At 49.7% G+C, this 22,454-nt stretch overlaps 1 protein-coding gene and 1 non-coding gene across 4 annotated transcripts in view; one reads left to right on the top strand and one right to left on the bottom strand.

Moving 5' to 3' along the window:
• Window positions 1-22,454, top strand: part of Wwc1 (WW and C2 domain containing 1) — a 193,464-nt gene that overhangs the window by 56,885 nt on the left and 114,125 nt on the right. The gene's annotated exons all lie outside the window — the stretch shown is intronic.
• Window positions 15,555-15,661, bottom strand: LOC123461781. The gene has a single exon (XR_006637846.1). It is a non-coding gene; the product is annotated as a U6 spliceosomal RNA (small nuclear RNA).

A 22,454-nucleotide genomic window follows, 5' to 3' on the forward strand; every position in this document is an offset into this window, starting at 1 on the left:
GGTGTGCCATCCATATCATTTCATTATATGATTTTCAGGGGAGGGACTATGAGGTAATGGTGCTAAGTTTTTTAAAAAATTATTTATTTGCAATAAGAAAGAGACTGAGAGAGAGAGAGAGAATGAGCATGCCAGGGCTTCTGGCCACTGAAAGTGAACTCCAGCTGCATGTGCTACCTTTTGCATCTGGCTTATGTGGGTCCTGGGGAGTTGAACCTGGGTCCTTTGGCTTTGCAGGCAGGTGCCTTAACTGCTAAGCCATCCCTCCAGCCTGGACCTCATTTTCATATCATGTGCAAGCTTATGAGTGGCCATACGTTTTTATTCTCTTTGGTATCTGCTAGGCATTATTCTTATCCCTGGCTCTTCCCACCCCCATACCATTTTATTTTTTTATGGTATTTTCAATAATTTAAGATTTTATTTGTTTTTATTTATTTGAAAACAGAAGGCAATAGAGAAAAGAGAGACAGAGAGAATGGGTGTGCTAGGGCCTCCAGTTGCTGCAAATGAGCTCTGTGTGGGCATTGGGGATATTTTTTGTTTTTTTTTGAAATAGGATCAGTTCTCTTGCTTAAGCCTCTTGAGTGCTGGGATTATAGGTGCCTACCACCACACCCAGCTACCTAACCGGTATTTTTATAAATAAAGATGCCAAGGCCCAGAAAGGTTAAGGTTTTGTCCTGGGCCACACGGCCAGTAAGCCGAAGCTGTAATTGGAACTCAGACAGCGTGGCCGCGGGGACTGCTGTCACCCATGCCCTTCCTGTGCACGATCCATCTAGCAGTTGCTCAGTAGGAACCAGAGGCCAGGGTGGCAAAGCAGACATGCTCCTGTCACACGGGGCTTCCAGGGGGACCTAGAATGCAGTAATGCATGCTGGAACCCACGACAGCCTTAGTAAGAGTGACCATGGAGAAGCCATGGTAACTGTAGCTATACTTACTGCTGGGCCAAAGGTTCTGCCAGGTGCACTATTGGGGCACGTCATCATCACAACGAACAGACAACGAAGGCTTCCCAAGAGAGGAGGCGCTTGCTGTGAGATCTGCAAAAGACCTGATGCTGACCAAAGTGGAGATGAGGAAGGAAGGCAACGGCCTAGGCAGACACAAGCCTTCCAGTGCAGGGACAGGGCATGGTGGTGCATGCCCTCAGAGGCCAGTCACTCAGCATCTGTTGCAGGCCCAGGGCTGGCTCAGAGAGATCTCTAGCTCACTCTCCAGGCAAGAACACAGCCTGTGAGGAACCGCTGCTGGCTCTGTCTGAAGATTGGGGTTTGATAGTGTCCTCACATCTCTTAACATCAAAAGCCAGGATGCCTCAGATCAGAAGCTGGCAGGCTCTTTTCATCTCCTGCCCTCCTGGTAACTGGCCTTTCAAGGGGATGAGGAGAACCATTCCTCCTCAGAGCTGTGCCAGGTGTCATTTGCTGGATATGGGGAAAAACAAAGGCTTTAGGGACTGTATACATCTCTGTTAGGTGTTTGTACACCTCAGTCTTTTTCTGGCTCTTTCTCCAGTTAGCTATGTAAAGGGCCGGTGACTTACACACGGGTAGTAGAAAGTCCTGTAGCCTCTTGCTTGAAAGCATGGAACCTGTTCCCTTTGGCAGCAGGCACCATGAGTTACTGTGATTTCTCATATCCTTAGAGCCCCTCTGTTCCTGCTCCCTGCCAATTCCTGTACAGAGCAGAGCCTGTGTCACATGCCAACATGGGATGGCAGGAAGCAGCTCCCTGTATCCCAGATGCTGGTTTGGAGTTCCATTGTGGGAAAGTGGGGAGCAAGCGATGCTGGCAATTACAGAGAAGCTTTCAGGGTGGGGGTAGGGAAAGGAGTAGGAAGATTTAGCACAGCTCGTGTGCTACTGGCCAGGTTTGATTCTGAGTTGTCAGCAGCAGAGGAAGGGGGAGGGGAAACACGCAGCTCATTGTAGCAGCTTCTGGAAGCACAAGCAGCTGAATGGGGAAGGGTTGATGGAGATGGACGGCTGAGCAGGTGTTGGATCTCAGCAGGTGGAGGAGAACAGGGAAGGGTTGATGGAGATGGACGGCTGAGCAGGTGTTGGATCTCAGCAGGTGGAGGAGAACAGGGAAGGGTTGATGGAGATGGATGGCTGAGCAGGTGTCGGGCTCTCAGCAGGTGGAGGAGAACAGGGAAGGGTTGATGGAGATGGACGGCTGAGCAGGTGTTGGATCTCAGCAGGTGGAGGAGAACAGGGATGGGTTGATGGAGATGGACGGCTGAGCAGGTGTTGGATCTCAGCAGGTGGAGGAGAACAGGGATGGGTTGATGGAGATGGACGGCTGAGCAGGTGTTGGATCTCAGCAGGTGGAGGAGAACAGGGAAGGGTTGATGGAGATGGACGGCTGAGCAGGTGTTGGATCTCAGCAGGTGGAGGAGAACAGGGAAGGGTTGATGGAGATGGACGGCTGAGCAGGTGTTGGATCTCAGCAGGTGGAGGAGAACAGGGAAGGGTTGATGGAGATGGACGGCTGAGCAGGTGTCGGGCTCTCAGCAGGTGGAGGAGAACAGGGAAGGGTTGATGGAGATGGACGGCTGAGCAGGTGTTGGATCTCAGCAGGTGGAGGAGAACAGGGAAGGGTTGATGGAGATGGACGGCTGAGCAGGTGTCGGGATCTCAGCAGGTGGAGGAGAACAGGGAAGGGTTGATGGAGATGGACGGCTGAGCAGGTGTTGGATCTCAGCAGGTGGAGGAGAACAGGGAAGGGTTGATGGAGATGGACGGCTGAGCAGGTGTTGGATCTCAGCAGGTGGAGGAGAACAGGGAAGGGTTGATGGAGATGGACGGCTGAGCAGGTGTCGGGCTCTCAGCAGGTGGAGGAGAACAGGGAAGGGTTGATGGAGATGGACGGCTGAGCAGGTGCTGGATCTCAGCAGGTGGAGGAGAACAGGGAAGGGTTGATGGAGATGGACGGCTGAGCAGGTGTTGGATCTCAGCAGGTGGAGGAGAACAGGGAAGGGTTGATGGAGATGGACGGCTGAGCAGGTGTTGGATCTCAGCAGGTGGAGGAGAACAGGGAAGGGTTGATGGAGATGGACGGCTGAGCAGGTGTCGGGCTCTCAGCAGGTGGAGGAGAACAGGGAAGGGTTGATGGAGATGGACGGCTGAGCAGGTGCTGGATCTCAGCAGGTGGAGGAGAACAGGGAAGGGTTGATGGAGATGGACGGCTGAGCAGGTGCTGGGATCTCAGCAGGTGGAGGAGAACAGGGAAGGGTTGATGGAGATGGACAGCTGAGCAGGTGTTGGATCTCAGCAGGTGGAGGAGAACAGGGAAGAGTTGATGGAGATGGACGACTGAGCAGGTGTCGGGCTCTCAGCAGGTGGAGGAGAATAGGGAAGGGTTGATGGAGATGGACAGCTGAGCAGGTGTTGGATCTCAGCAGGTGGAGGAGAACAGGGAAGAGTTGATGGAGATGGACGACTGAGCAGGTGTCGGGCTCTCAGCAGGTGGAGGAGAATAGGGATGGGTTGATGGAGATGGACGGCTGAGCAGGTGTCGGGCTCTCAGCAGGTGGAGGAGAACAGGGAAGGGTTGATGGAGATGGACGGCTGAGCAGGTGCTGGATCTCAGCAGGTGGAGGAGAACAGGGATGGGTTGATGGAGATGGACGGCTGAGCAGGTGTCGGGCTCTCAGCAGGTGGAGGAGAACAGGGAAGGGTTGATGGAGATGGACGGCTGAGCAGGTGCTGGGATCTCAGCAGGTGGAGGAGAACAGGGAAGGGTTGATGGAGATGGACGGCTGAGCAGGTGTCGGGCTCTCAGCAGGTGGAGCTGAGCAGGGAAGGGTTGATGGAGATGGATGGCTGAGCAGGTGTTGGGCTCTCAGCAGGTGGAGGAGAACGGGGAAGGGTTGATGGAGATGGATGGCTGAGCAGGTATTGGGCTCTCAGCAGGTGGAGGAGAACGGGGAAGGGTTGATGGAGATGGACGGCTGAGCAGGTGTTGGATCTCAGCAGGTATGCATGCACTTGACTAGATCCAGGTCATGCTGCTGTGTAGTGTGGGTGAGTCATCAATGTGAAGGGCACTAGTTCTGCCCCCAGGAGCCTGGCATTTGGCCAGAGAGACATGTACAGAAGCTATAAACAGTGGCATTGGATATAGGTTTGAATTCATGCTGGCAGGGTTCAAGCATACAGATTCCTAAGGATTGCTTAGAGGATTGTAGGGTCAAAAAAAAGCAGAAACTGGAGCTGGAGAGATGGCTCAGTGCTTAAAGCATTTGCCTACCTCAAAGCCTTAACAACCCAGGTTTGATTCCCCGTACCTACGCAAAGCCACGTGCACGAAGTGGCACATGCGTTAGAGTTTGTTTGCAGTGGCCAGAAGCCCTGGCATGCCCATTCTCTTTGTTGCTCTTATATCTTTCCCTCTGCTTGCAAATAAATAAATAAGAGTTTTTATAAAGCAGGAACAGGAACTAAAGAGATGCTCATCAGTTAAGGCACTTGCCTGCAAAACCTAACAACCTGGGTTCAGTTCTCCAGTATTCACATAAAGCCAAATGTACAGAGAAGCACATGCATCTGGAATCCATCTGCAGTGGCTCGAGGCCCTGGTGTGCGTATGCTCTCTCTCTCCTCTCTACTTGCAAGTCAATAAATATTATTAAAAAAGAAACAAAAGAAAAGAAAAAAGCAGAAACTAGTGTGATTTGGAGTGGCCTAAAGGATGAGAGAGCACACTGAGATGTTAAGGTGGAAAGGGACACAGCGGGGAGATAGCAGATAGAGCGCACTGCATGGTAGAGGAGAGCCATGGAGAGAGAACTCCCAGATGATCAATGAGGAGCTGCCTTAGAGAAGCCAATAAGGAAACCCACACATGTCTAGAACCATCCAGGATTCCTGAGTGAGAACATGGGGTGGCGGGGGGCAGGGTCATGGCTTGAGAGCATTTCACTGAATACCTAAGCATTTCGGCCCCCCTGGGCCATAGGACTTGTCCAAGTGTCCTGTGCAAACCAAGGGCCTGCATCTGGCTGGCCACCAGGCTGAGAGCAAAGTGTGCTTTCTTACCCATTATACCTTCCAAGGACACCTGGGATCATTGAAGCTCGGGGTTCTTAGGCCACAACTCCAGCCCTTTCCACCCAGGAGTCTGCACTCATTTCCATTGTGTTAAACTCAAGCTTTCCTAGTTTTTCTTCCCTTTCCCATTTGCACAAACTGTAGACTATATTATGTGTGTGTGTGTGTGTGTGTGTGTGTGTGTGTGTATGTATGTATTTCTAGGTAGGGTCTCCCTGTGGTCCAGGCTGACCTGGAATTAACTATGTACTCTCAGGGTAGTCTTGAACTCGTGGTGATCCTCCTCCCTCTGCCTCCTGAGTGCTGAGATTAAGGGCATAAGCCACCACACTGGGCAATATATTTAAAATATATATATATTTATTCATCTGCAAGGAGAAAGAGTTATGTGTGAGGGTGGGCTGGGGCCTCTTGCTATTGCAAACAAACTCCAGGCGCATGTGCCACTTCGTTCATCTGGCTTTTCATGTATACTAGAGAGTCGCATCTGAGCCATCAGGCTCTGCAAGCAAGTGCTTTTAACTGCCCCTGTTTTGAGTCTTTACCATGAGGCGGGTGCTGTCTCCCATTATCCCATGCAGGTGAATGCCACCTTCCCATTTTACAGATGAGGAAAACTGAGCCTCGTGGAGGGGAATAACATGCCAAAAGTCACAGAGTTCACCTCTGCCTAACATAGCAGCCCACACACCTGCTTGCAAAGGATTTGCTGAGTTAAACTAAGCAGAGTAGGAACTTTTTGCTTCCACATGCATTACTTCCTGACCCTTGGACCTTCAGACCTTTTGGATCTCCCCCACCCTTCCTGCCACTCAGAGTTTCATGGATGGGATTTCTTATTTTATTTATTTATTTATTTGAGAGAGAAAGAGAGAGGTGCACTAGGGCCTCTAGCTGCTGTAAACGAACTCCAGACGCATGTACCCCCTTGTGAGTCCTAGGAATCAAACCCCGAGTCCTTTGGCTTTTGTAGACAAGCACCTTAACCGCTAAACCATCTCTGCAGTCCTCATGGGTGGAATTTCTTAATAATTCATGCTCTGCTTCCTTGCTCAGTTAAGCATTAGAGAATCCTGCTTGGTCTGGACCTGTGTAGCTGACATAAGGCCATCACAAGGTACTGCAGTGACGCCTCAGGTGTGTCTATTCTGAGCATTTGAACAGAGCTCTTGAGAGAGTTATTTTCCACCTAGGTCTGCCACAATAGGCAGTTAGAGTTGTCCTGGTCTTGTTATATTCCTTATACACATGTATTGAAATCTCATAATCCACCCTGTAGGTTTGTACCGTGTGTTAAATGAAAAACGAAGGAAGGACACTGTGGAGATGGGTTCTACTCCTCAGGCTTCCAGCAATGAGTTAGGAGGCCCCGGCTTTGTTCTTTGCATCTCTGCTCAGTTTTCTCATCTGTAAGGTGGGAGCCAAGCTCTTGTCTTTCAGAATGGTCCTGTGGGTCACAGTGGAATACCACCAACAGTGAGAGCCTTGTAAACTATTGATTAAACTCAGTGTGCACACAGGGATCCCTCGGACAGTTTGGTCAGCTCCTGGAGTTAGGACATCTGATAAAACAGTGGATGGGAAGATTCACGGAAGGGGGAGACTCAGCATCTCCGGGTAGTGGAGTTTTTACCCAAGCCATAGTGACATTTGTGCCCTCCACAGCAAGGACCTCTTATCATGCTCAACAGAGTGCTCATTTAGAAGAGAAATGACCCAGGTAGAGATTTAGAGTAAATCTTGAGTAAAAGGTTTGATTAAGGCTATTCCTTTGGGAAACAAAACTAAAAAAAAAACCAAAAATGTGTCAAGATAGCGTATTTTGTGCTTATAGTCAAATGTCATCTCATGCTGTGCGTCATCATTGTGTGAACGTCACAGTGTGCGCTGACACCCAGCGAGCCCAGGGCGGTCACTCGGTGTAGCACCTACTTACCTTCTCATTGCCGGGACAAAACACCCACCCAGAAGCAGCTTGTAGAAGGAAAGGGTTTATTCTGGCTCAGTGGCAGGGCAGGAGGAATGTTCTTAGACGGGCACCCCCACAGCCATGGGAGGACCTGACTTTGATGGCAGCAGTGCCACCAGGCACAAGTCTTCCAGGCACATGGTCACTGTACGGGATTGTAGCCCCAGGAGCCACCCCAGCGTCTCACAGAAGTTAAGTGATAATGGAGCGGGGGGAGGCGGCTCAGTGGTTAAAGGCACTTACTTGCTCCTAAAGCCTGTCCACCTGGGTTCAGCTCCTCAGCACCCACGTCAAGCTGGGTGTAAAGTGGTGCGTGTGTGATGTGTGTGCACCCATCCACACACATGCATAAATACACACACAAATAAATGAATTTTAAAAAAATGAAGTGACAGTTGCAACTATGTCCCAACCAATTTATTGATTGCACAATTATTTCAACTTAAAAGCAAACCGATGTCCCTCTCTTTTCATTTGACTTTTTCAGAGGGAAGGCCAGATTTTTGCAAAATATTGGAGGGGGCCAGTTTTCCTAGTGGCCTTTGTTTTCCCTCTTTCCTTGTGTTTTGGGTAGGATCTCGCTGTCGCCCAGGCTGACCTGGAATTCACTGTGTAATCTCAGACTGGCCTCGAACTCACAGAGGCCTTTTAACCCTTTAGTTTCATTGAGATCTTTTCTCTTAGGACCTCTTATCTCCAATGACCCTGCTGGGTAAGCTGCTAACAAAGGAACTGCTTCCCGTTGAGTGTGGTCTGAGTAGTTTTTCAGTGTCCCTGTCTCAGCAACTTCATGAAATTGTGCCACTTTTAGAGTACTAGCTGTTTCCCTGTTAGAGATGCCCACCGTACATCCATTGCTAAGACATCCAACCAACCCACGAGGAATCTCCAGTCGTCACCGGTTTCATAAGTTCTCAAGGGTCAAACGTTTATGCTTGGATGACTTTAAGAGATCAAGAAAACAAGCACTCCTGCCTTCTAAATGTCACTGTTTAGGACCATCATTTATTTAGTGGTGCTCTGAGCTTCTGTCAGAGAAACTTTTTTTTTTTTTTTTTTTTTTTAAGATAGGGTCTCGCTGTAGCTCAGGCTGACCTGGAATTCACTATGTAGTCTCAGGGTGGCCTCGAACTCATGGTGATCCTCCTACCTCTGCCTCCTGAGTGCTGGGATCAAAGGTTTCTGCCACCATGCCTGGAAAAACTCCTTTTTTTTTTGCACACAGCGGTGACAGTTGAGGAGACTCATAGCTCATCACAGTTATTTGATCCCAGGGAGGCTGAGGTAGAAGGATTGCCTTGAGTTTGAGGCTACCCTGTGACTACATAGTGACTTCCAGGTCAAGTAAAAAGAAAAAAAGTCACCTTGTTAACAATGCTGAGAATAAGTGACTGTTGGGTGCTCAGCCCTATACCACTGTGTCCAAGGCTCAGGGAATATCTCAGAAGAGAGCTCCGGAAGATTGCCTGAGTTAGAGGATGGGAAGGAGGGCTGTGGAATGCTGACTTCCAGACCTGACGAGGCCACTGCATTCGTGAGCTCGCAACACCTGCTTAGTACTAGGTCCATCAACGTTCCATCGAGGATGGGAGAGGAGATCAGGAAGTCCTGGCAGGAATGGTTGCCGCAGGAGGGGGCGCTTTTTCTGCAGGGGTGTAGCCACTGCTGGTTGTCTGTGTGCTGGTAAGTAACCCCCAGCCATGCTCATGCTAGAAACCCTAATTAAAATTACTCACTGGATCGCAGAGACAGAGATATATCAAAGTCCACATGAAACTAATTGAGAAGCTGGGCGTGGTGGTTCACGCCTTTGATCCCAGCACTTGGGAGGCAGAGGTAGGAGTATCACCATGAGTTCAAGGCCACCCTGAGTCTACACAGTGACTTCCAGGTCAGCCTGAGCTAGAGTGAGACCCTGCCTTGAAAAACAAAAAAACAAAAAACAAACAAACAAACAAAACTGAGAAAAACAAAGGGTTCAGTGGAAGGGGAAGAGTGAGAAAAGAAGATAAATGGGGTAGATATGATCAAAACACATTTATATACATGTACAAAATTGTCAAAAGAAAGAGAAGTCAAGGGGCTGGAGAGATTTCTCAGTGGTTAATGGTGCTTGCTTGCAAAACCTCGGTTCCATTCCCCTGTGCCCATGTTAAACCAGATGCACAAAGTGGCCACGTGTGCCTGGAATTTGATTGCAGTGGCTAGAAGCCCTGGGCGTGGCAATTCTCTCTCTCCTTGCAAATAAATAAATACCTTAAAAAAGAAGGAGGAGGAAATAGGGGACTGGAGAGATGGCTTAGCGGTTCAGGTGCTTGCCTGCAAAGCCAAAGGACCCAGGTTTGATTCCCCAGGACCCACATAAGGCAGGTGTACAAGGTGGCACATGTATCTGGAGTTCATTTGCAGTTTGCCCATTCTCTCTGTACCTCGTTCTTTCTCTCAAATAAATGAATAAAAATTTAAAAAGAAAGAAAGGGGCTGGAGAGATGGCTTAGCGGTTAAGCGCTTGCCTGTGAAGCCTAAGGACCCCGGTTCGAGGCTCGGTTCCCCAGGTCCCACGTTAGCCAGATGCACAAGGGGGCGCACGCGTCTGGAGTTCGTTTGCAGAGGCTGGAAGCCCTGGCGCGCCCATTCTCTCTCTCTCCCTCTATCTGTCTTTCTCTCTGTATCTGTCGCTCTCAAAAAAAAAAAAAAAAAAAATTAAAAAGAAAGAAAGAAAGGGGGCTAGAGAGATTACTCAGTGGTTGAGATGCTTGCCTGCAAAGCCTAAGGACCTGGGTTTGCATTCCCAGTACTCACATAAAGCCAGATACACAGTGGGGCATGCATCTGGAGTTCATTTGCAACAACTGGAGGCCCTGCGGCATGCCTGTTCTCTCTCTCTCTGCTTGCAAAATAAAGAAATGAAAATATTAATTAAAAAAAAAAGAACCAGTTATTGAGTTTGCCAAGATTAAAACAGCCCGATCTGGAATCTAAGCTTCTACTCTATGACCCTAAGTTAAACTGGGATTCTCAATGTTTCTCACCTATGTAAACGGAATAATGTTGGTCATTAAGCTATGGAATCTTCTTGAGGACTCCGTGAAGTTGCCAATAGCCAGTAGAGGCTAATTACGACTATTATTACCAAGTGTTGTTCTTCATGAGTTCCTCCAGATTTGTCTGGAACTGGTATGTGGCCTCGTTTTCCTAGGACGCACTAGTTCATGACTGATACTCTCCATGGTAGTCCAGCGTCTGCAGCAAGGACGAGGTGTCTAGAGCCGAACCGTCAGACAAAGGCATCGTGCGGTGCGAGGCCACGGGCACCCGCTGCGTGGAGAGGAAAGGTGGCCCGGCTCACGACAGTCAGGTGCTTGAGCAGACACGCGCGGGAGTGTCGGGCATGCCACAGTCTTGGCTCTTCTGCCACTTGGAACCCGCTGCTGCCGGACGTGACTCAGATCCCTTGTGTGATGTATAAAGGGCAAAGAAGGACGGGAGGAGGACGCTTAGGCTAGAAATCTGCATTTTGCAGGCAGAAAAACGTTTTTGATATTATTGTTGATGCATTTGAGAGACAGATAAATAGCACACCAGGGCCTCTTGCCTCTGGCTTTACAGGGATACCGGGGCATTGAACCCCAGCTGGCTGGCTTTGCAGGCAGGTACTTTTAACTGCTGAGCAACCTCTTCAACCCCCAGAGAAGCACTTTATCACAAGATACCAACAAGGACCTGCACTTAGTAGGCATCCCCTTAATGCTTGCTGAGAGGCTAAGTGCTTAGAGCATACATGCGTCCGAACACTTCTTGTTTGGAGTGCTTGGGAAGGTGGCTCAGTGATAAAAGTGCTTGCAGGCCTCTTGTTTGGCTGTGAGCTGAGGAGTTCCAGTTAGCCGCTGTAGAGAAACCTGTGGGAGCAATTAGCATTAGTTAAAAGGTAAAAGCTAGGGACCTCCCAGGGCCCATGGTTGGTGTGCTATTTCAGTGAGATTGTTCCATAAGCCAGTGGCAGTTTAGAAATGATTGCCAGCCTTTTTTTTTTTTTTTTAGAGAGAGAGAGAGGAGGTGAGCATGCCAGGGCCTCTTGCCCCTGCAAACAAACTGCAAAAAAAAAAAAAAAAAATCTGGAAATGCATGTGCCATTTTGTGGGTACTGAGAGCATAAGGCTTTGCAAGCAAGCAGCTCTAACTGCTAAGCTATCTCTCCAGCCCCACCAGCCTTATTTTTTAATAGGACAAAGGATGTTTGGTTCCACAGGCAGTGATTTGAGGAGTCATTTGATCAGTGTCAGGCCCTGTGTTTCACGCTGTGTGAAGTGCCTACCTGGATGCTGGGACTCCAGCAGAGATTCTGAAGGTCTCTTGAGTCTCAGGGCTAGGCAGGTGGAAAAGCTGAGCTGCATACGGGCTACAGCTCCGCCTTCTGCTGGCATTGTTTCCCTAGTCACTGAAAACCAAAAACAAATAACAAAACAAAAGCCCTACTGGGCTGGAGAGATGGCTCAGCAGTGAAGGCACTTAACTGCAAAGCCTAAGGATTCAAGTTTGATTCCCCAGTACTCAATGTAAAGCCAGCTGCACAAGGTGGTGCATGTGTCTGGAGTTCTTTTGCAATGGCTGGAGGCCCTGGCGCACCCATTCTCTCTCTCTCTGTCTCTCAGATAAGTAAATAAAATAACGATTTTTTTAAAAAAACATCATTGAACTTACATGCAATTTAGACTTTACCCTCCTTTGGGGAGGGCCTTCCTTGAAAATCACCTCCCAGGCGTTGGCAGTGCCCCTCACCAAGTAAATGTCACGGGTTCTAGCCCCAGGGAGATGGGGTGACTCAGCTCATCGTTGCAGAATCGTGCTCCGAGCACATAGCCTGCAGTGCTGGCACCTGAACTCGGTATGTGGCCGCTGTGGAGTGTGTTCAGGCTTAGGTAGGAAAAGCTCAGAGATCCAGGCTGTCACTCTTACCCTCTCTCCTGTCTTCTTGCCAACGAGGGGCACATCCCAGGATGTTTGCCGGCTTTATTCCGCCTGGGCAGTTACCCAGGCTCCTTTAATCCACGGCCGGATGGGGATTGCTGCTGGCAGAGGGGAGGGCCACACATCATTGTCCCTTTCACTGAAGCACACCTCTCTAGAAGTTCCGGGGTGGGGCCGGAGCTTGGCCTCAGCACAGGCCTGTCTTTATCCCCCTTCCACAGGCCCGAGGAGAGCAGCACGTCTTGCCAGCTGGGGTTGCCGGCCATCGCAAACAAGGGCTGCTCCGAGGAGGAAATACAAAGGCTTTATCCGGAGGGCCGGGCCTGGGGAGGATCGATGAGCAGTTGTCTGGTCAGGGTCCACTGGAGAAACACAAAGAAAGAAATGATCGGCCTAGAAGAGCCCTTCCTCAGTGCGGCCTACATGGAATTTGGTTGGGGTAGGGCTAGGGCTCCCTGGGCTCCAAATTGCCACCTGTATTCTCTGCTTGGGAGGAAAGGGATTTCTCTCAGGGGTAAAATTGTGTAATGATCTGAAAAGTCCCATACTTACCTGTCTTCTGTACTTCCTGTGTTCCAGGTGTAAAGCCTGGTGTCACACACACATTGTCCTGAAAGTCACCCAGGGGCCCCTTATGTCACAGAGGGGAGACCTGGGCACAGCAAGAGACTCTGGAGCACGGGAGAACAAATCAGGTCCTCCCAGCTCCTCGCTGAATGATTGTGGACAAGTCCTTTCTTTGCTCGGGGCTCCAGTTTCCACGTCCACAGCGGGATGGCTGCCCAGTCGCTGTATAGAGCTCTTTACTGTTGGTAGTTTCAGGCATCCATTGAGGTGGCACTGTAACTGAAAGGTATCGATTCTGCTGTTCTGTGTTCTACTGATTGTGTGATGCACAGCGTATCAAGGTACAGAACCTAGAAGCAGCCTGCCTGGGTTCATACCCCAGCTTTGCTGGTGGGCCTTGCCCGCCTCTCCGTGCTTCACTTTCCGTCTGCAATATGTAGGGTGATCAGGTAAGCAAAAATAGTGGCTTCTCACAGGATTGCTGGGTTGGTGTGTAATAATAACTCAGTGAATGAGAACTCTGTTGTCGCTGGTTACTAAGCCAGGTGTTGCAGTACGGTCCGCATTGCTGGTAGAAATCACCCAACCAAGAGCAGCTTCTGGGAAAAAGAGATTTATTTTGGTTTACAGGCTTGAGGGGAAGCTCCACGATGGCAGGGGAAAAGGATGGCATGAGCAGAGGGTGGACATCACCCCCTGGCCAACTTAAGGTGGAACACAGCAACAGGAGGGTGTGCCAAACACTGGCATGGGGAAACTGGCTATAAAGCCCTTAAGCCCGCCCCCAACAATACACTCCCTCCAGGAGGCATTAATTCCCAAATCTCCATCAGCTGGGGAGCTAGCATTCAGAACACCTAAGTTTATGGGGGACACCTGAATCAAACCACCACACCAGGTGAAGCTACTCCTGTAGGCAATTGGTTTAACTGAAAAAATTTTTAAAATGTATTTATTTTTATTTATTTGAGACAGAGAGAGAGAGAGAGTGTATCAGGGCCTCTAGCCACTACAAACGAACTCCAGATGCATGCGCCACCTTGGGCATCTGACCTAGGTAGGACCTGGAGAATCGAAACTGGATCCTTAGGCTTCGCAGGCAAACACCTTAACAGCTAAGTCATCTCTCCAGCCCTGAGCTGCAGTTTGAACCCAGGCCTTCACGCTTGCAAGCCCTGCAGCCTCTGTGTGCTTTGAGACCCTGTGCAGGGACTAGGCTAGCCCTTCCTGTGGAGTTTCTCACCCCTCAACATCCCCAGACCCTGCTCAGCAAGCGTGCTGGCCTTCTGCTCTCCCCGGGGAGAGACCACCACTGACCTTTCTTCTTCTCCCCTGCCTTTCCTGGAAAGACCTTTCCCGGCTCTTCTTTTCAGACCTCCAGTCTCAGTCTCATGCTGTCCTTCCAGCCCCTGAGGCAGTTCTTGCCCTTTGCAAGTAAAGGCTCTTCAGAGACAAGATACTGCTGTTCACTTGCCCCTAGCTGGGAGATCTGTGGAAGCCTGAACTCACTACTGCACGGCCATGCTCCTGAGGACTCCAGCCTCACCCTTCTCATCTCCCACCCCGGAGGTACTGAGGCTGCCCTCCTCCACCTAATGGCCTCTGCACTTAGACGTCCTGCCAAAGGCAGTGTTCCCCCCATAGCTGGGTGTCATCTGATCAGTCACTTGGTCACTGTGTGGTACTTGATTGTAAGACTGAAGACATACGCAGCCGTTTACTTAGCTGAGCCCTCGGCAGCCCTGCGGGCCCCAAGCTGCTTCCCTGCTTCCTTACGGCGCCTCCCGGAGCAGTCCAGGATGCTGGCGCTTTCCTTTCCTAGGATGCTGTGGCGCCTTCCACAGACGTTTCATTTGGAATAACGCCTTCATTTTTCTTTTTCACCCTTCTGTAGACAGGGTTGTGTGTGAGTGAATATGTGCTTGTGTTGATTTCCGGCTGGTTTCCACCTCGTAGGCAGCGCTTGCTGCTGAAGGTTCAGTAAATGCTGAGCAGGTTTGAGGGGTGTAGCCCCTGCAGGCGCCCCATGCTCTTCCAGCTTGAGCCTCGCAGGATGCCTCACCAGAGCTGCCTCACGTCGGGGCCCACGTGTATCTGTCTCACTCGTTTTCAGTTTCTGCAAGGAAACACAACCGTTCAAACTACTGATAAAAATTTCTCAACTATATATCTTAATCTTTTAGAAACTAATTCTTTCACTCTACATTTTGGGGGACTCTGGTTGTGCCTTCCAGTAGCACTTCCCTAGGTACAAAAATACAGAGTTGGTAGCCGGGCGTGGTGGCGCACGCCTTTAATCCCAGCACTCGGGAGCCAGAGGTAGGAGGATTGCCATGAGTTCAAGGCCACCCTGAGATGACAGAGTTAATTCCAGGCCAGCCTGGACCAGAGTGAGACCCTAAAAACCAAAAAAATAAAAAAAAAACAGCGTTATCCTGAAGTTCATGAGATCATGGGGGGGAACGACTGCCATGGAGTCAGTATGAGCCTCTGACTTCTGCCAGCCTACAGAGAAAGGTGTTCGGATGCCCATGTGGTGGGCTCCATCAGTAGCCCCCTGCCTCTTTGTAGGCTGTTTTGGTTCTGTATTGTTCCTAGAAAAGGTGCCCAGGGGCTGTTCTTATTTTTTTTTTTTTAATTTAATTTATTAGTTTTCTTTTCAGTAAATACAGGCAGTTTGGTACCATTATTTAGGCTCATCTGTGATCTACCCCCTCCCATTAGACCCTCCTTATTATTGAAAATGGGTCGTGCATTGTGGAGTTAGCCCCCAGTTATTAGTATGATAAATGTCTCTGAAAATCATGACCCAACATGTGACTCTGACATTCTTTCCGCCCCCTCTTCCGCAAGATTTCCCTGAGCCATGTTGGGTTCATTTTTGGTCTGCTTCAGTGCTGAGGTGTTGGGGGCCTCTGAGGCTCTGGCTCTCTGATTTGGTAGGAGTTGATTTTTCTCTGCATTGATCTCCTTCCCCTTTGTGCTGGTATAAAAATATGGAACGCTTCACGAATTTGCGTGTCATCCTTGCGCAGGGGCCATGCTAATCTTCTCTGTATCGTTCCAATTTTAGTATATGTGCTGCCGAAGCGAGCACTATTTTTTTTTTAATTAAGTATTTTTATTTACTTATTTTACAGAGAAAGAGGGAGAGAGAATGAATGGGCATACCAGGGCCTTCAGCCACTACAAACAAACTCCAGACGTGTGTGCCTCCCTGTGCATCTGGCTAACATGGGTCCTGGGGAATTAAACATGGGTCCTTATGCTTTGCAGGCAAATGCCTTAACCACTAAGCCATCCCTCCAGCCCTCAGGGCCTGCCCTTTAATCATACCAGGTAGCTGGGGGTAGGTGGAGAACAATTAGGCCATTAGCTTCAAGTGTGACCGGTCCTGTGGCCTGGAGCAGGCCCTGGGGTTCACTGTGTGCCCTGTGTCCCCGGCACACTTTAGGAATCTGGTGCATGTTTTGCAAGGGTTACACTTGGGACTTTACTTCAGAAAGGAAAAGGGGAAAAAAAGACCCCCCCCCATCTTCTGTTCTCTCTCCCACTCTGCCTGTGTCAGTGCCCACAGCTCCCGCCAGGCTTGTGCTAGACCACACGAAGACTGGTGGAAAACGCAGGCTTAGAAAGACAGGCAGAAACCAAGCGTGGTGGCGCACGCCTTTAATCCCAGCAGAGGTAGGAGGATCGCTGTTGAGTTTGAGGCCACCCTAAGACTACAGAGTGAATTCCAGGTCAGCCTGGGCTACAGCGAGACCCTACCTCAAAAAAAGAAAAAAAAGGAAAAAGAAAAGAAAGAAGAAAAAAAGGCAATCAGGATGTCAAGCAGGAGAGATGGCTGAACGGTTAAGGCTCTTACTTACAAAGCCTGATGGCCTGAGTTTGAGTCCTCAGTACCCACATAAAGCCAGATTCACAAAGTGGTGCTTGTGTCTGGAGTTCATTCACAGCAGAGGCCCTTGACATGCCCACTGTTTTCTGCCTCTGTCTTTCTCTCGTCTTGCAAAACCGGGCATGGTGGTGCATGCCCTTAATCCCAGCACTCAGGAAGCAGTGGATTGCTGTAAGTTGGAGGCCACCCTGAGACTACACAGTGAATTCCAGGTTAGCCTGGGGTAGAGAACAAGACCCTACCTTGAAAAAACAAAATAAATAAGTAAACCAGAAAAAAAAAAAAAAAAAAGATGCCCTTTGTGGATAGGGATGAGAACCAGAGGAGACCATCTGGAGGCATCACAAAAATTATTTATTTATTTATTTGCATGAGAGACAGACAGAGAGAGAAAGGTCCCAAGGCCTTTTGCTACTGCAAATGAACTCTAAACGCTTGTGCATCTGGCTTTACTCGGGTACTGGGGGATTGGACCTGGGCTAGCAGGATTTTCAAGTAAGTGCCCTTAATCACTGAGCTACCTCTCCAGCCCCTAGGGTGCATTTGGAACTCATTTGCTTACAGTATAGGCCGTGGCCCAGAGAAGCAGGGCACAGAGGGGGAAGAGCAGGGAAGGACTTTTGATCTAAACTTTGGTACTATAGCCACACCTCTTTGTTTTCTTGTTTTTTCCACTATGAAATATGGCATGTGAGTTCAGCTTATTAGATCATTACATTGCTGAAGAGCATTTTTATCAGAGAAGCTCATTTTGGAGGGAAAAGAACCCACCTTGTGTAAGCCCTGTTCTATGCAGGGATCATGCTGCCCGGGGCCCATGGATGTGGAGGCAAAGGTCTGGCTCAAGACGGGAAGGCACATGTCACACCCCTGGCCTCTGGGCTGCTGTGTGTCAGCGCAAAGCACTGAAGTCGTCAAGTCCAGGAGCGCTCCCCACCTCGCACTGGCCTGGGGATCACATGTGGTGATGGAGACTCCAAGTGATTGACACCTATGGATAAGCCACGGGGCGCTCTCTACCGTTCCTTCCTGCTACCTCTTTGCCCGGGATGAGCAGTGCTCCTGAATCCAGGGTCGCAGAACGCGGGCGTCAGAATCAGCCTGTGTCTTCGTGGTGACTCTGCTAGTGAAAATGAACCAGGAGGCGGGACAGAAGCTCTGTTGGCTCCCCAGGGGCTGATGCGCTCCCAGGGCAAGGAGACTTGGCTGAAGCTGCAATTCTCTACTTACCAGAGCAAGAAGGGGAGGCCTGTGAGGACAGTTCCTGGGGACTGAGCAGAGTGGACCAGGGCTCAGGTAGCCTGTGCCCAACACCTGCATAAACCAGGTACCCAGGAGCCTAGGTATTTTGGAGAGCCTCTGGGCGTCCATTCGCCATCTGTCTCATGGAGGAGTGATGGCAAGGGTCGTGGTGTGGCTGTTGTGGTGGTGATTTGAGAATCAAACAAGGTCAAGCAGACAAAGACATCGGGTGTTTCTTTAGTGGCAGACTGCTTCTTGTTAGGGTGAGCAGGGCTGTCTGAGAGCCCTGCTGGGAGTTCCAGTGGAACCTTCCTTTCTCTCCTTGTTGAAGAGTCTGCTCAGTCATTCGCAGATCATTCAGCACTCACTCACATGAGATGCCGGAGTAACGGTCGTGTGTAAGGTTCTGCTCAGGCCCTTGGCCATCAGAGTAAATAGGAAAAGTACACGACTGTAAACAGATGTCCAGGGAAAGGTGTTCCAGACAGATGGAACGCCATAGGCAGAGCACGGGGAGGTGGGAGCTGGCTTGGACGGTACATTGGGTGGTCTCAGGGTCCATACCGGAAGCTCCAGGAAGCTGCCATGTTCCCGAGACCGCAGCGTTCCGAGGGGCTCGTCGGGGCGTGCGCAAGTTGTTCTCACAGCGCCCACTGGGGTAGCGCCCCAGTTCGACAGATCTCTCAGCGTTTTCCTCGACACACAAAGCGTCCTCAGCCGCCCCTGTGTGGTCTCCTCCCCCATTGACCCTCCAGCGGAAGCCAGCGATGGTTTGTCGTCTGCATTCAGTGTTCCTTATGCCCTGATGCCCGTGGGAGAAGTGTGCAGAAGTAGTTCCTAGGCTTCTTGGCCCCTAGGCACCTGGCTGGGGTTGGGTTGGGCACCAAGACTGATCATCTCTTTCAGGTTACCTCATGATGCACCATGCCTTTGCTCCTTGCCGCCCACAGCTTGCCACCCCTCAACTCCGTCTTCGTGATGACCCTTTCTAATAGTTCATAGGAGAGGCAAAAATAACCCCTCATTTCCCCTTTCTTACCAGACTCTATAAAGAGAGGTTCCTTTTGGGGGTAATTTCCAGTTCCATGGTGTTTCATAAACTTCCCTTCTGGTCACCCAGTTGTACTGAGTCATCGTTTTCCGTTCATATTTTGAGTAGTAGCGAAGGCCCAAATTCAGATCTGTAGCCCAGGGCTGGAGAAAGGGCTCAGTGGTTAAAGATGCTTGCTTGCAAAGCCTGACAGTGTGGATTCGATTCCCCACTACTCACACGGAGCCAGATGCACAAAGGGGTGCATGTATCTGCAGCTTGTTTGCAGTGGCTACAGACCCTGCTGTGTCCAAACACATTCTTCTTCTCCCTCTTTGTCTCTCATTCAAATAAATAGACAAGCATATTTTGAAAAAAAATCTACAGTACACTTCTTATAGTCAAGTGACGTCAGACAACCTAACATGGCTTCAAGAAGTCCCCATTGTGGGAGCTGCTGACAGGATTACAGTTAGAACGTCGCAGCACAGTATGCGTAAAACACTCACAACTATTCCTGCTGTGCTTGAAATGTCTTGACACTATGTCCTACGGAGAACCAGGCACACCACCTCTCAGGTACTGTGCTCTTATGACAACATGATACCGTGAATGCTAGACCTGGGGAGGTTGGATGAAATGGGGTCTGGCCCCGTACTTCGTGGGGAAACAAAGGCTCACAGGAAGAAAAGGACCAGGCCAAGGTCACCTAGCTGGATATAAGGTAGGAGGTCACAGAGCCACTCCTGTCATCAGGCAGTAGAAGAGCAGTGGCTTCAGCACTGAGGCACGCCTCCACCAAGACCCTGGGTGGGCTTTGAGGGACGACATTGGGATCAGCCCTTGCTCTGTGTCTTGAGGGAGCTGAGGGGGATGGCTCAATGGTTAAAGGCACTTGCCTGCTAAACGTGCGGCATGAGTTTGATTCCCAAGTCCCTACATAAAGGCAGATTCACAAAGCGGCACATGCAGCTGGAGATTGTTTGCAGTGACGAGAGACCTTAGCACATCTGTTCCCTCTCTCCTCATAAATAAAAATATTTTTAAAAAATACCATGAGGGTGGGCTGGAGAGATGGCTTAGCGGTTAAGCGCTTGCCTGTGAAGCCTAAGGACCCCGGTTCGAGGCTCAGTTCCCCAGGTCCCACGTTAGCCAGATGCACAAGGGGGCGCACGCGTCTGGAGTTCGTTTGCAGAGGCTGGAAGCCCTGGCGCGCCCATTCTCTCTCTCTCTCCCTCTATCTGTCTTTCTCTCTGTGTCTGTCGCTCTCAAATAAATAAATAAAAAATTAAAAAAGAAAAAAAAGAAATATATTTAAAAAAAAATACCATGAGGGAGCTGGGGACCTGGCTCAGTAGTGAAAGCTTTAAAAAGCCTGCTAGCTCAGGTTCAGTTCCCCAGCACCCACAAAAAGCCATTCATTTTCCAGTGGCAAAGGACCTGTAGCTACATACACAACACGCAAACAAACAAACAAAATAAACAATACCATGTGATCTCTACTGCACTGTATGGTCATGCGACCAGTGTGTGTAGGCACGTATGTCCGTGTCCCCCCCCCCCCCCCGTCTCATTCAGTCAGCTCAGGCCAAGTGGAAAAGCATGCGTTGTCCCCTGACCCCGAGGCTGACGGACAGCACTTGGCAGCCTGTGTGTGGGTCTCTCTTCTGTGTGGCTCACCATCTGGAGTGGCAACCTGGCTTCCTTGTGGCGGTGGCGGTGGTGCGTGTGCGCACGTGCTCGCCGGTGCCCAGGCCAGGGTATTGTGTTCCCGTTCTGTGCAGCTGAATGAACAAGAGCAAGCAAGCTCCCGCGGAGAGGACAATGACCAGAAGTCGTCCTCACCGTGTGAATGAATAATTCATGTGGTATCTGCTTCTTTCTAGGACTTCTCAAAATAGCTGTTCTAAAGGCCCAGGGCTTGCGCTGCAGCCTTCCGCGCACAGAGCACTCTGGTGTCTCGTGTTGATTCACGGCCTGGTTGGGCTTCCCTTGAGGAACAGCGTTTCTTCTTCTTTTAAAAGAAAAGATAGAGGATCCTACTTAAAGAAAACCATGCTTTTCAGAAAGGAAAGCAACTTTCTTTTCAACTCCTGTGTGGAAGCTGGGCACGGTAGCGCACGCCTTTAGTCCCTGCACTTGAGAGACTGAGGTAGGAGGATCGCTGTGAGTTCAAGGCCAGTCTTCGGTGACAGAGTGAATTGTAGGTCAGCCTGGGCTAGAGTGAGTGAGACCCTGCTTCAAAAAGACCCAAAGTAAAATTTTTAAAAATTGGGCTGGAGAGATGGCTTAGCAGTTAAGCGCTTGCCTGTGAAGCCTAAGGACCCCGGTTCAAGGCTTGATTCCTCAGGACCCACGTTAGCCAGATGCACAAGGGGGCACACGCGTCTGGAGTTCATTTGCAGTGGCTGGAGGCCCTGGTGTGCCCATTCTCTCCCTCTCTGTCTCTCTCTGCCTTTTTATCTGTCACTTTCAAATAAATAAACATAAAATTAAAAAAAAAATTTAAAGAGAAATTATATAATAACTCCTCTGTAGATCTCCTTTGTAGTCAGTTACCATTGGCCTCTGTGGTCCAAAAAATTACAGAGCAGATGGGTGGATGGGTGGATGGGTGGATGGATGGATGGATGGATAGTGCAGCTGCCTGGACGAATCAAATCTATTCTCTGCAATGCCAGCAGCAAACATTTGGGAATGTGCGGACCACAGATTGTCACCCATGGCCAGACTTTGCTGGCTCGTATTTTCCAAGACAGGTCAGCTGCAGGTGCTGTTGGGAGGGCCCTCTCTACCTGGATAAGTGACCTGGGGGACCCGTCACCACGTGCACCTTGGATTTTGTCAGGACACCCAGTGTGTAGTGTACAGCTCCTTGATGGTAGAAGGAAGACCTGGTTTATGCAATAAGGAGGTGCCTGGTGTGCACTGGGGGAGCTAAGTGAGATGTCAGGAGAGCCCAGCAGGATCCACTCCTCTGTGACTGCCTGACCTTGGGATCCAGTCATGGAAACTCAGTGTTGAAAAGATCTCACGGTGGAGAAGGGAGAATAGCAAGGGAACGTGGCCACAGCTACTTAGTGGCAGAAATGAGAACTGAAATCAGATAGGTTTGCCTCTTGATTAGCCGGGTAGCCTTGGCCACATTAGTTAACTTCTGTGCCTCAGTCTCTGCAGGTGAAATGAGATTATTGGCAGTATACTTGTCAGCACTATTATGATCAGTACAGAGCCTGATAGGCACTGGCACAAACTAGATGCTTACCACATAAATACGGATTAGTATACTGTCGTTTAGAATGCATATAATACCTTGTTGATAAGCTATCAAAATATTCTAACTGTACCTAATTTATTTATTTGTTTTTTTGGTTTTTCAGGTAGGGTCTTGCTCTAGCCCAGGCTGACCTGGAATTAACTATGTAGTAGCAGGCTGGCTTTGAACTCACAGTGACCCTCCTACCTTTTCCTCCTGAATGTGCCACCATGCCTGCTTAACTGTCCCTACTTAAAGGGCACAGTTTAGTGAGTTTTGACATAGGTGCGTGTATGTATCTCATCATTATCAATATGATAGACATTCCTATCATGCCCAAACTTTCTTTTATTTATTTATTTAATTTTTTTTTTTTTTCAAGCTAAGGTCTCACTCACCCTCTAACCCAGGCTCACTATGTGATCTCAGGCTGGCCTCAAACTCACCTACCTTGATTCACCTAC

The sequence above is a fragment of the Jaculus jaculus genome, chromosome 6 (assembly GCF_020740685.1).
Source record: "Jaculus jaculus isolate mJacJac1 chromosome 6, mJacJac1.mat.Y.cur, whole genome shotgun sequence".
Classification (NCBI taxonomy): Eukaryota; Metazoa; Chordata; class Mammalia; order Rodentia; family Dipodidae; genus Jaculus; species Jaculus jaculus.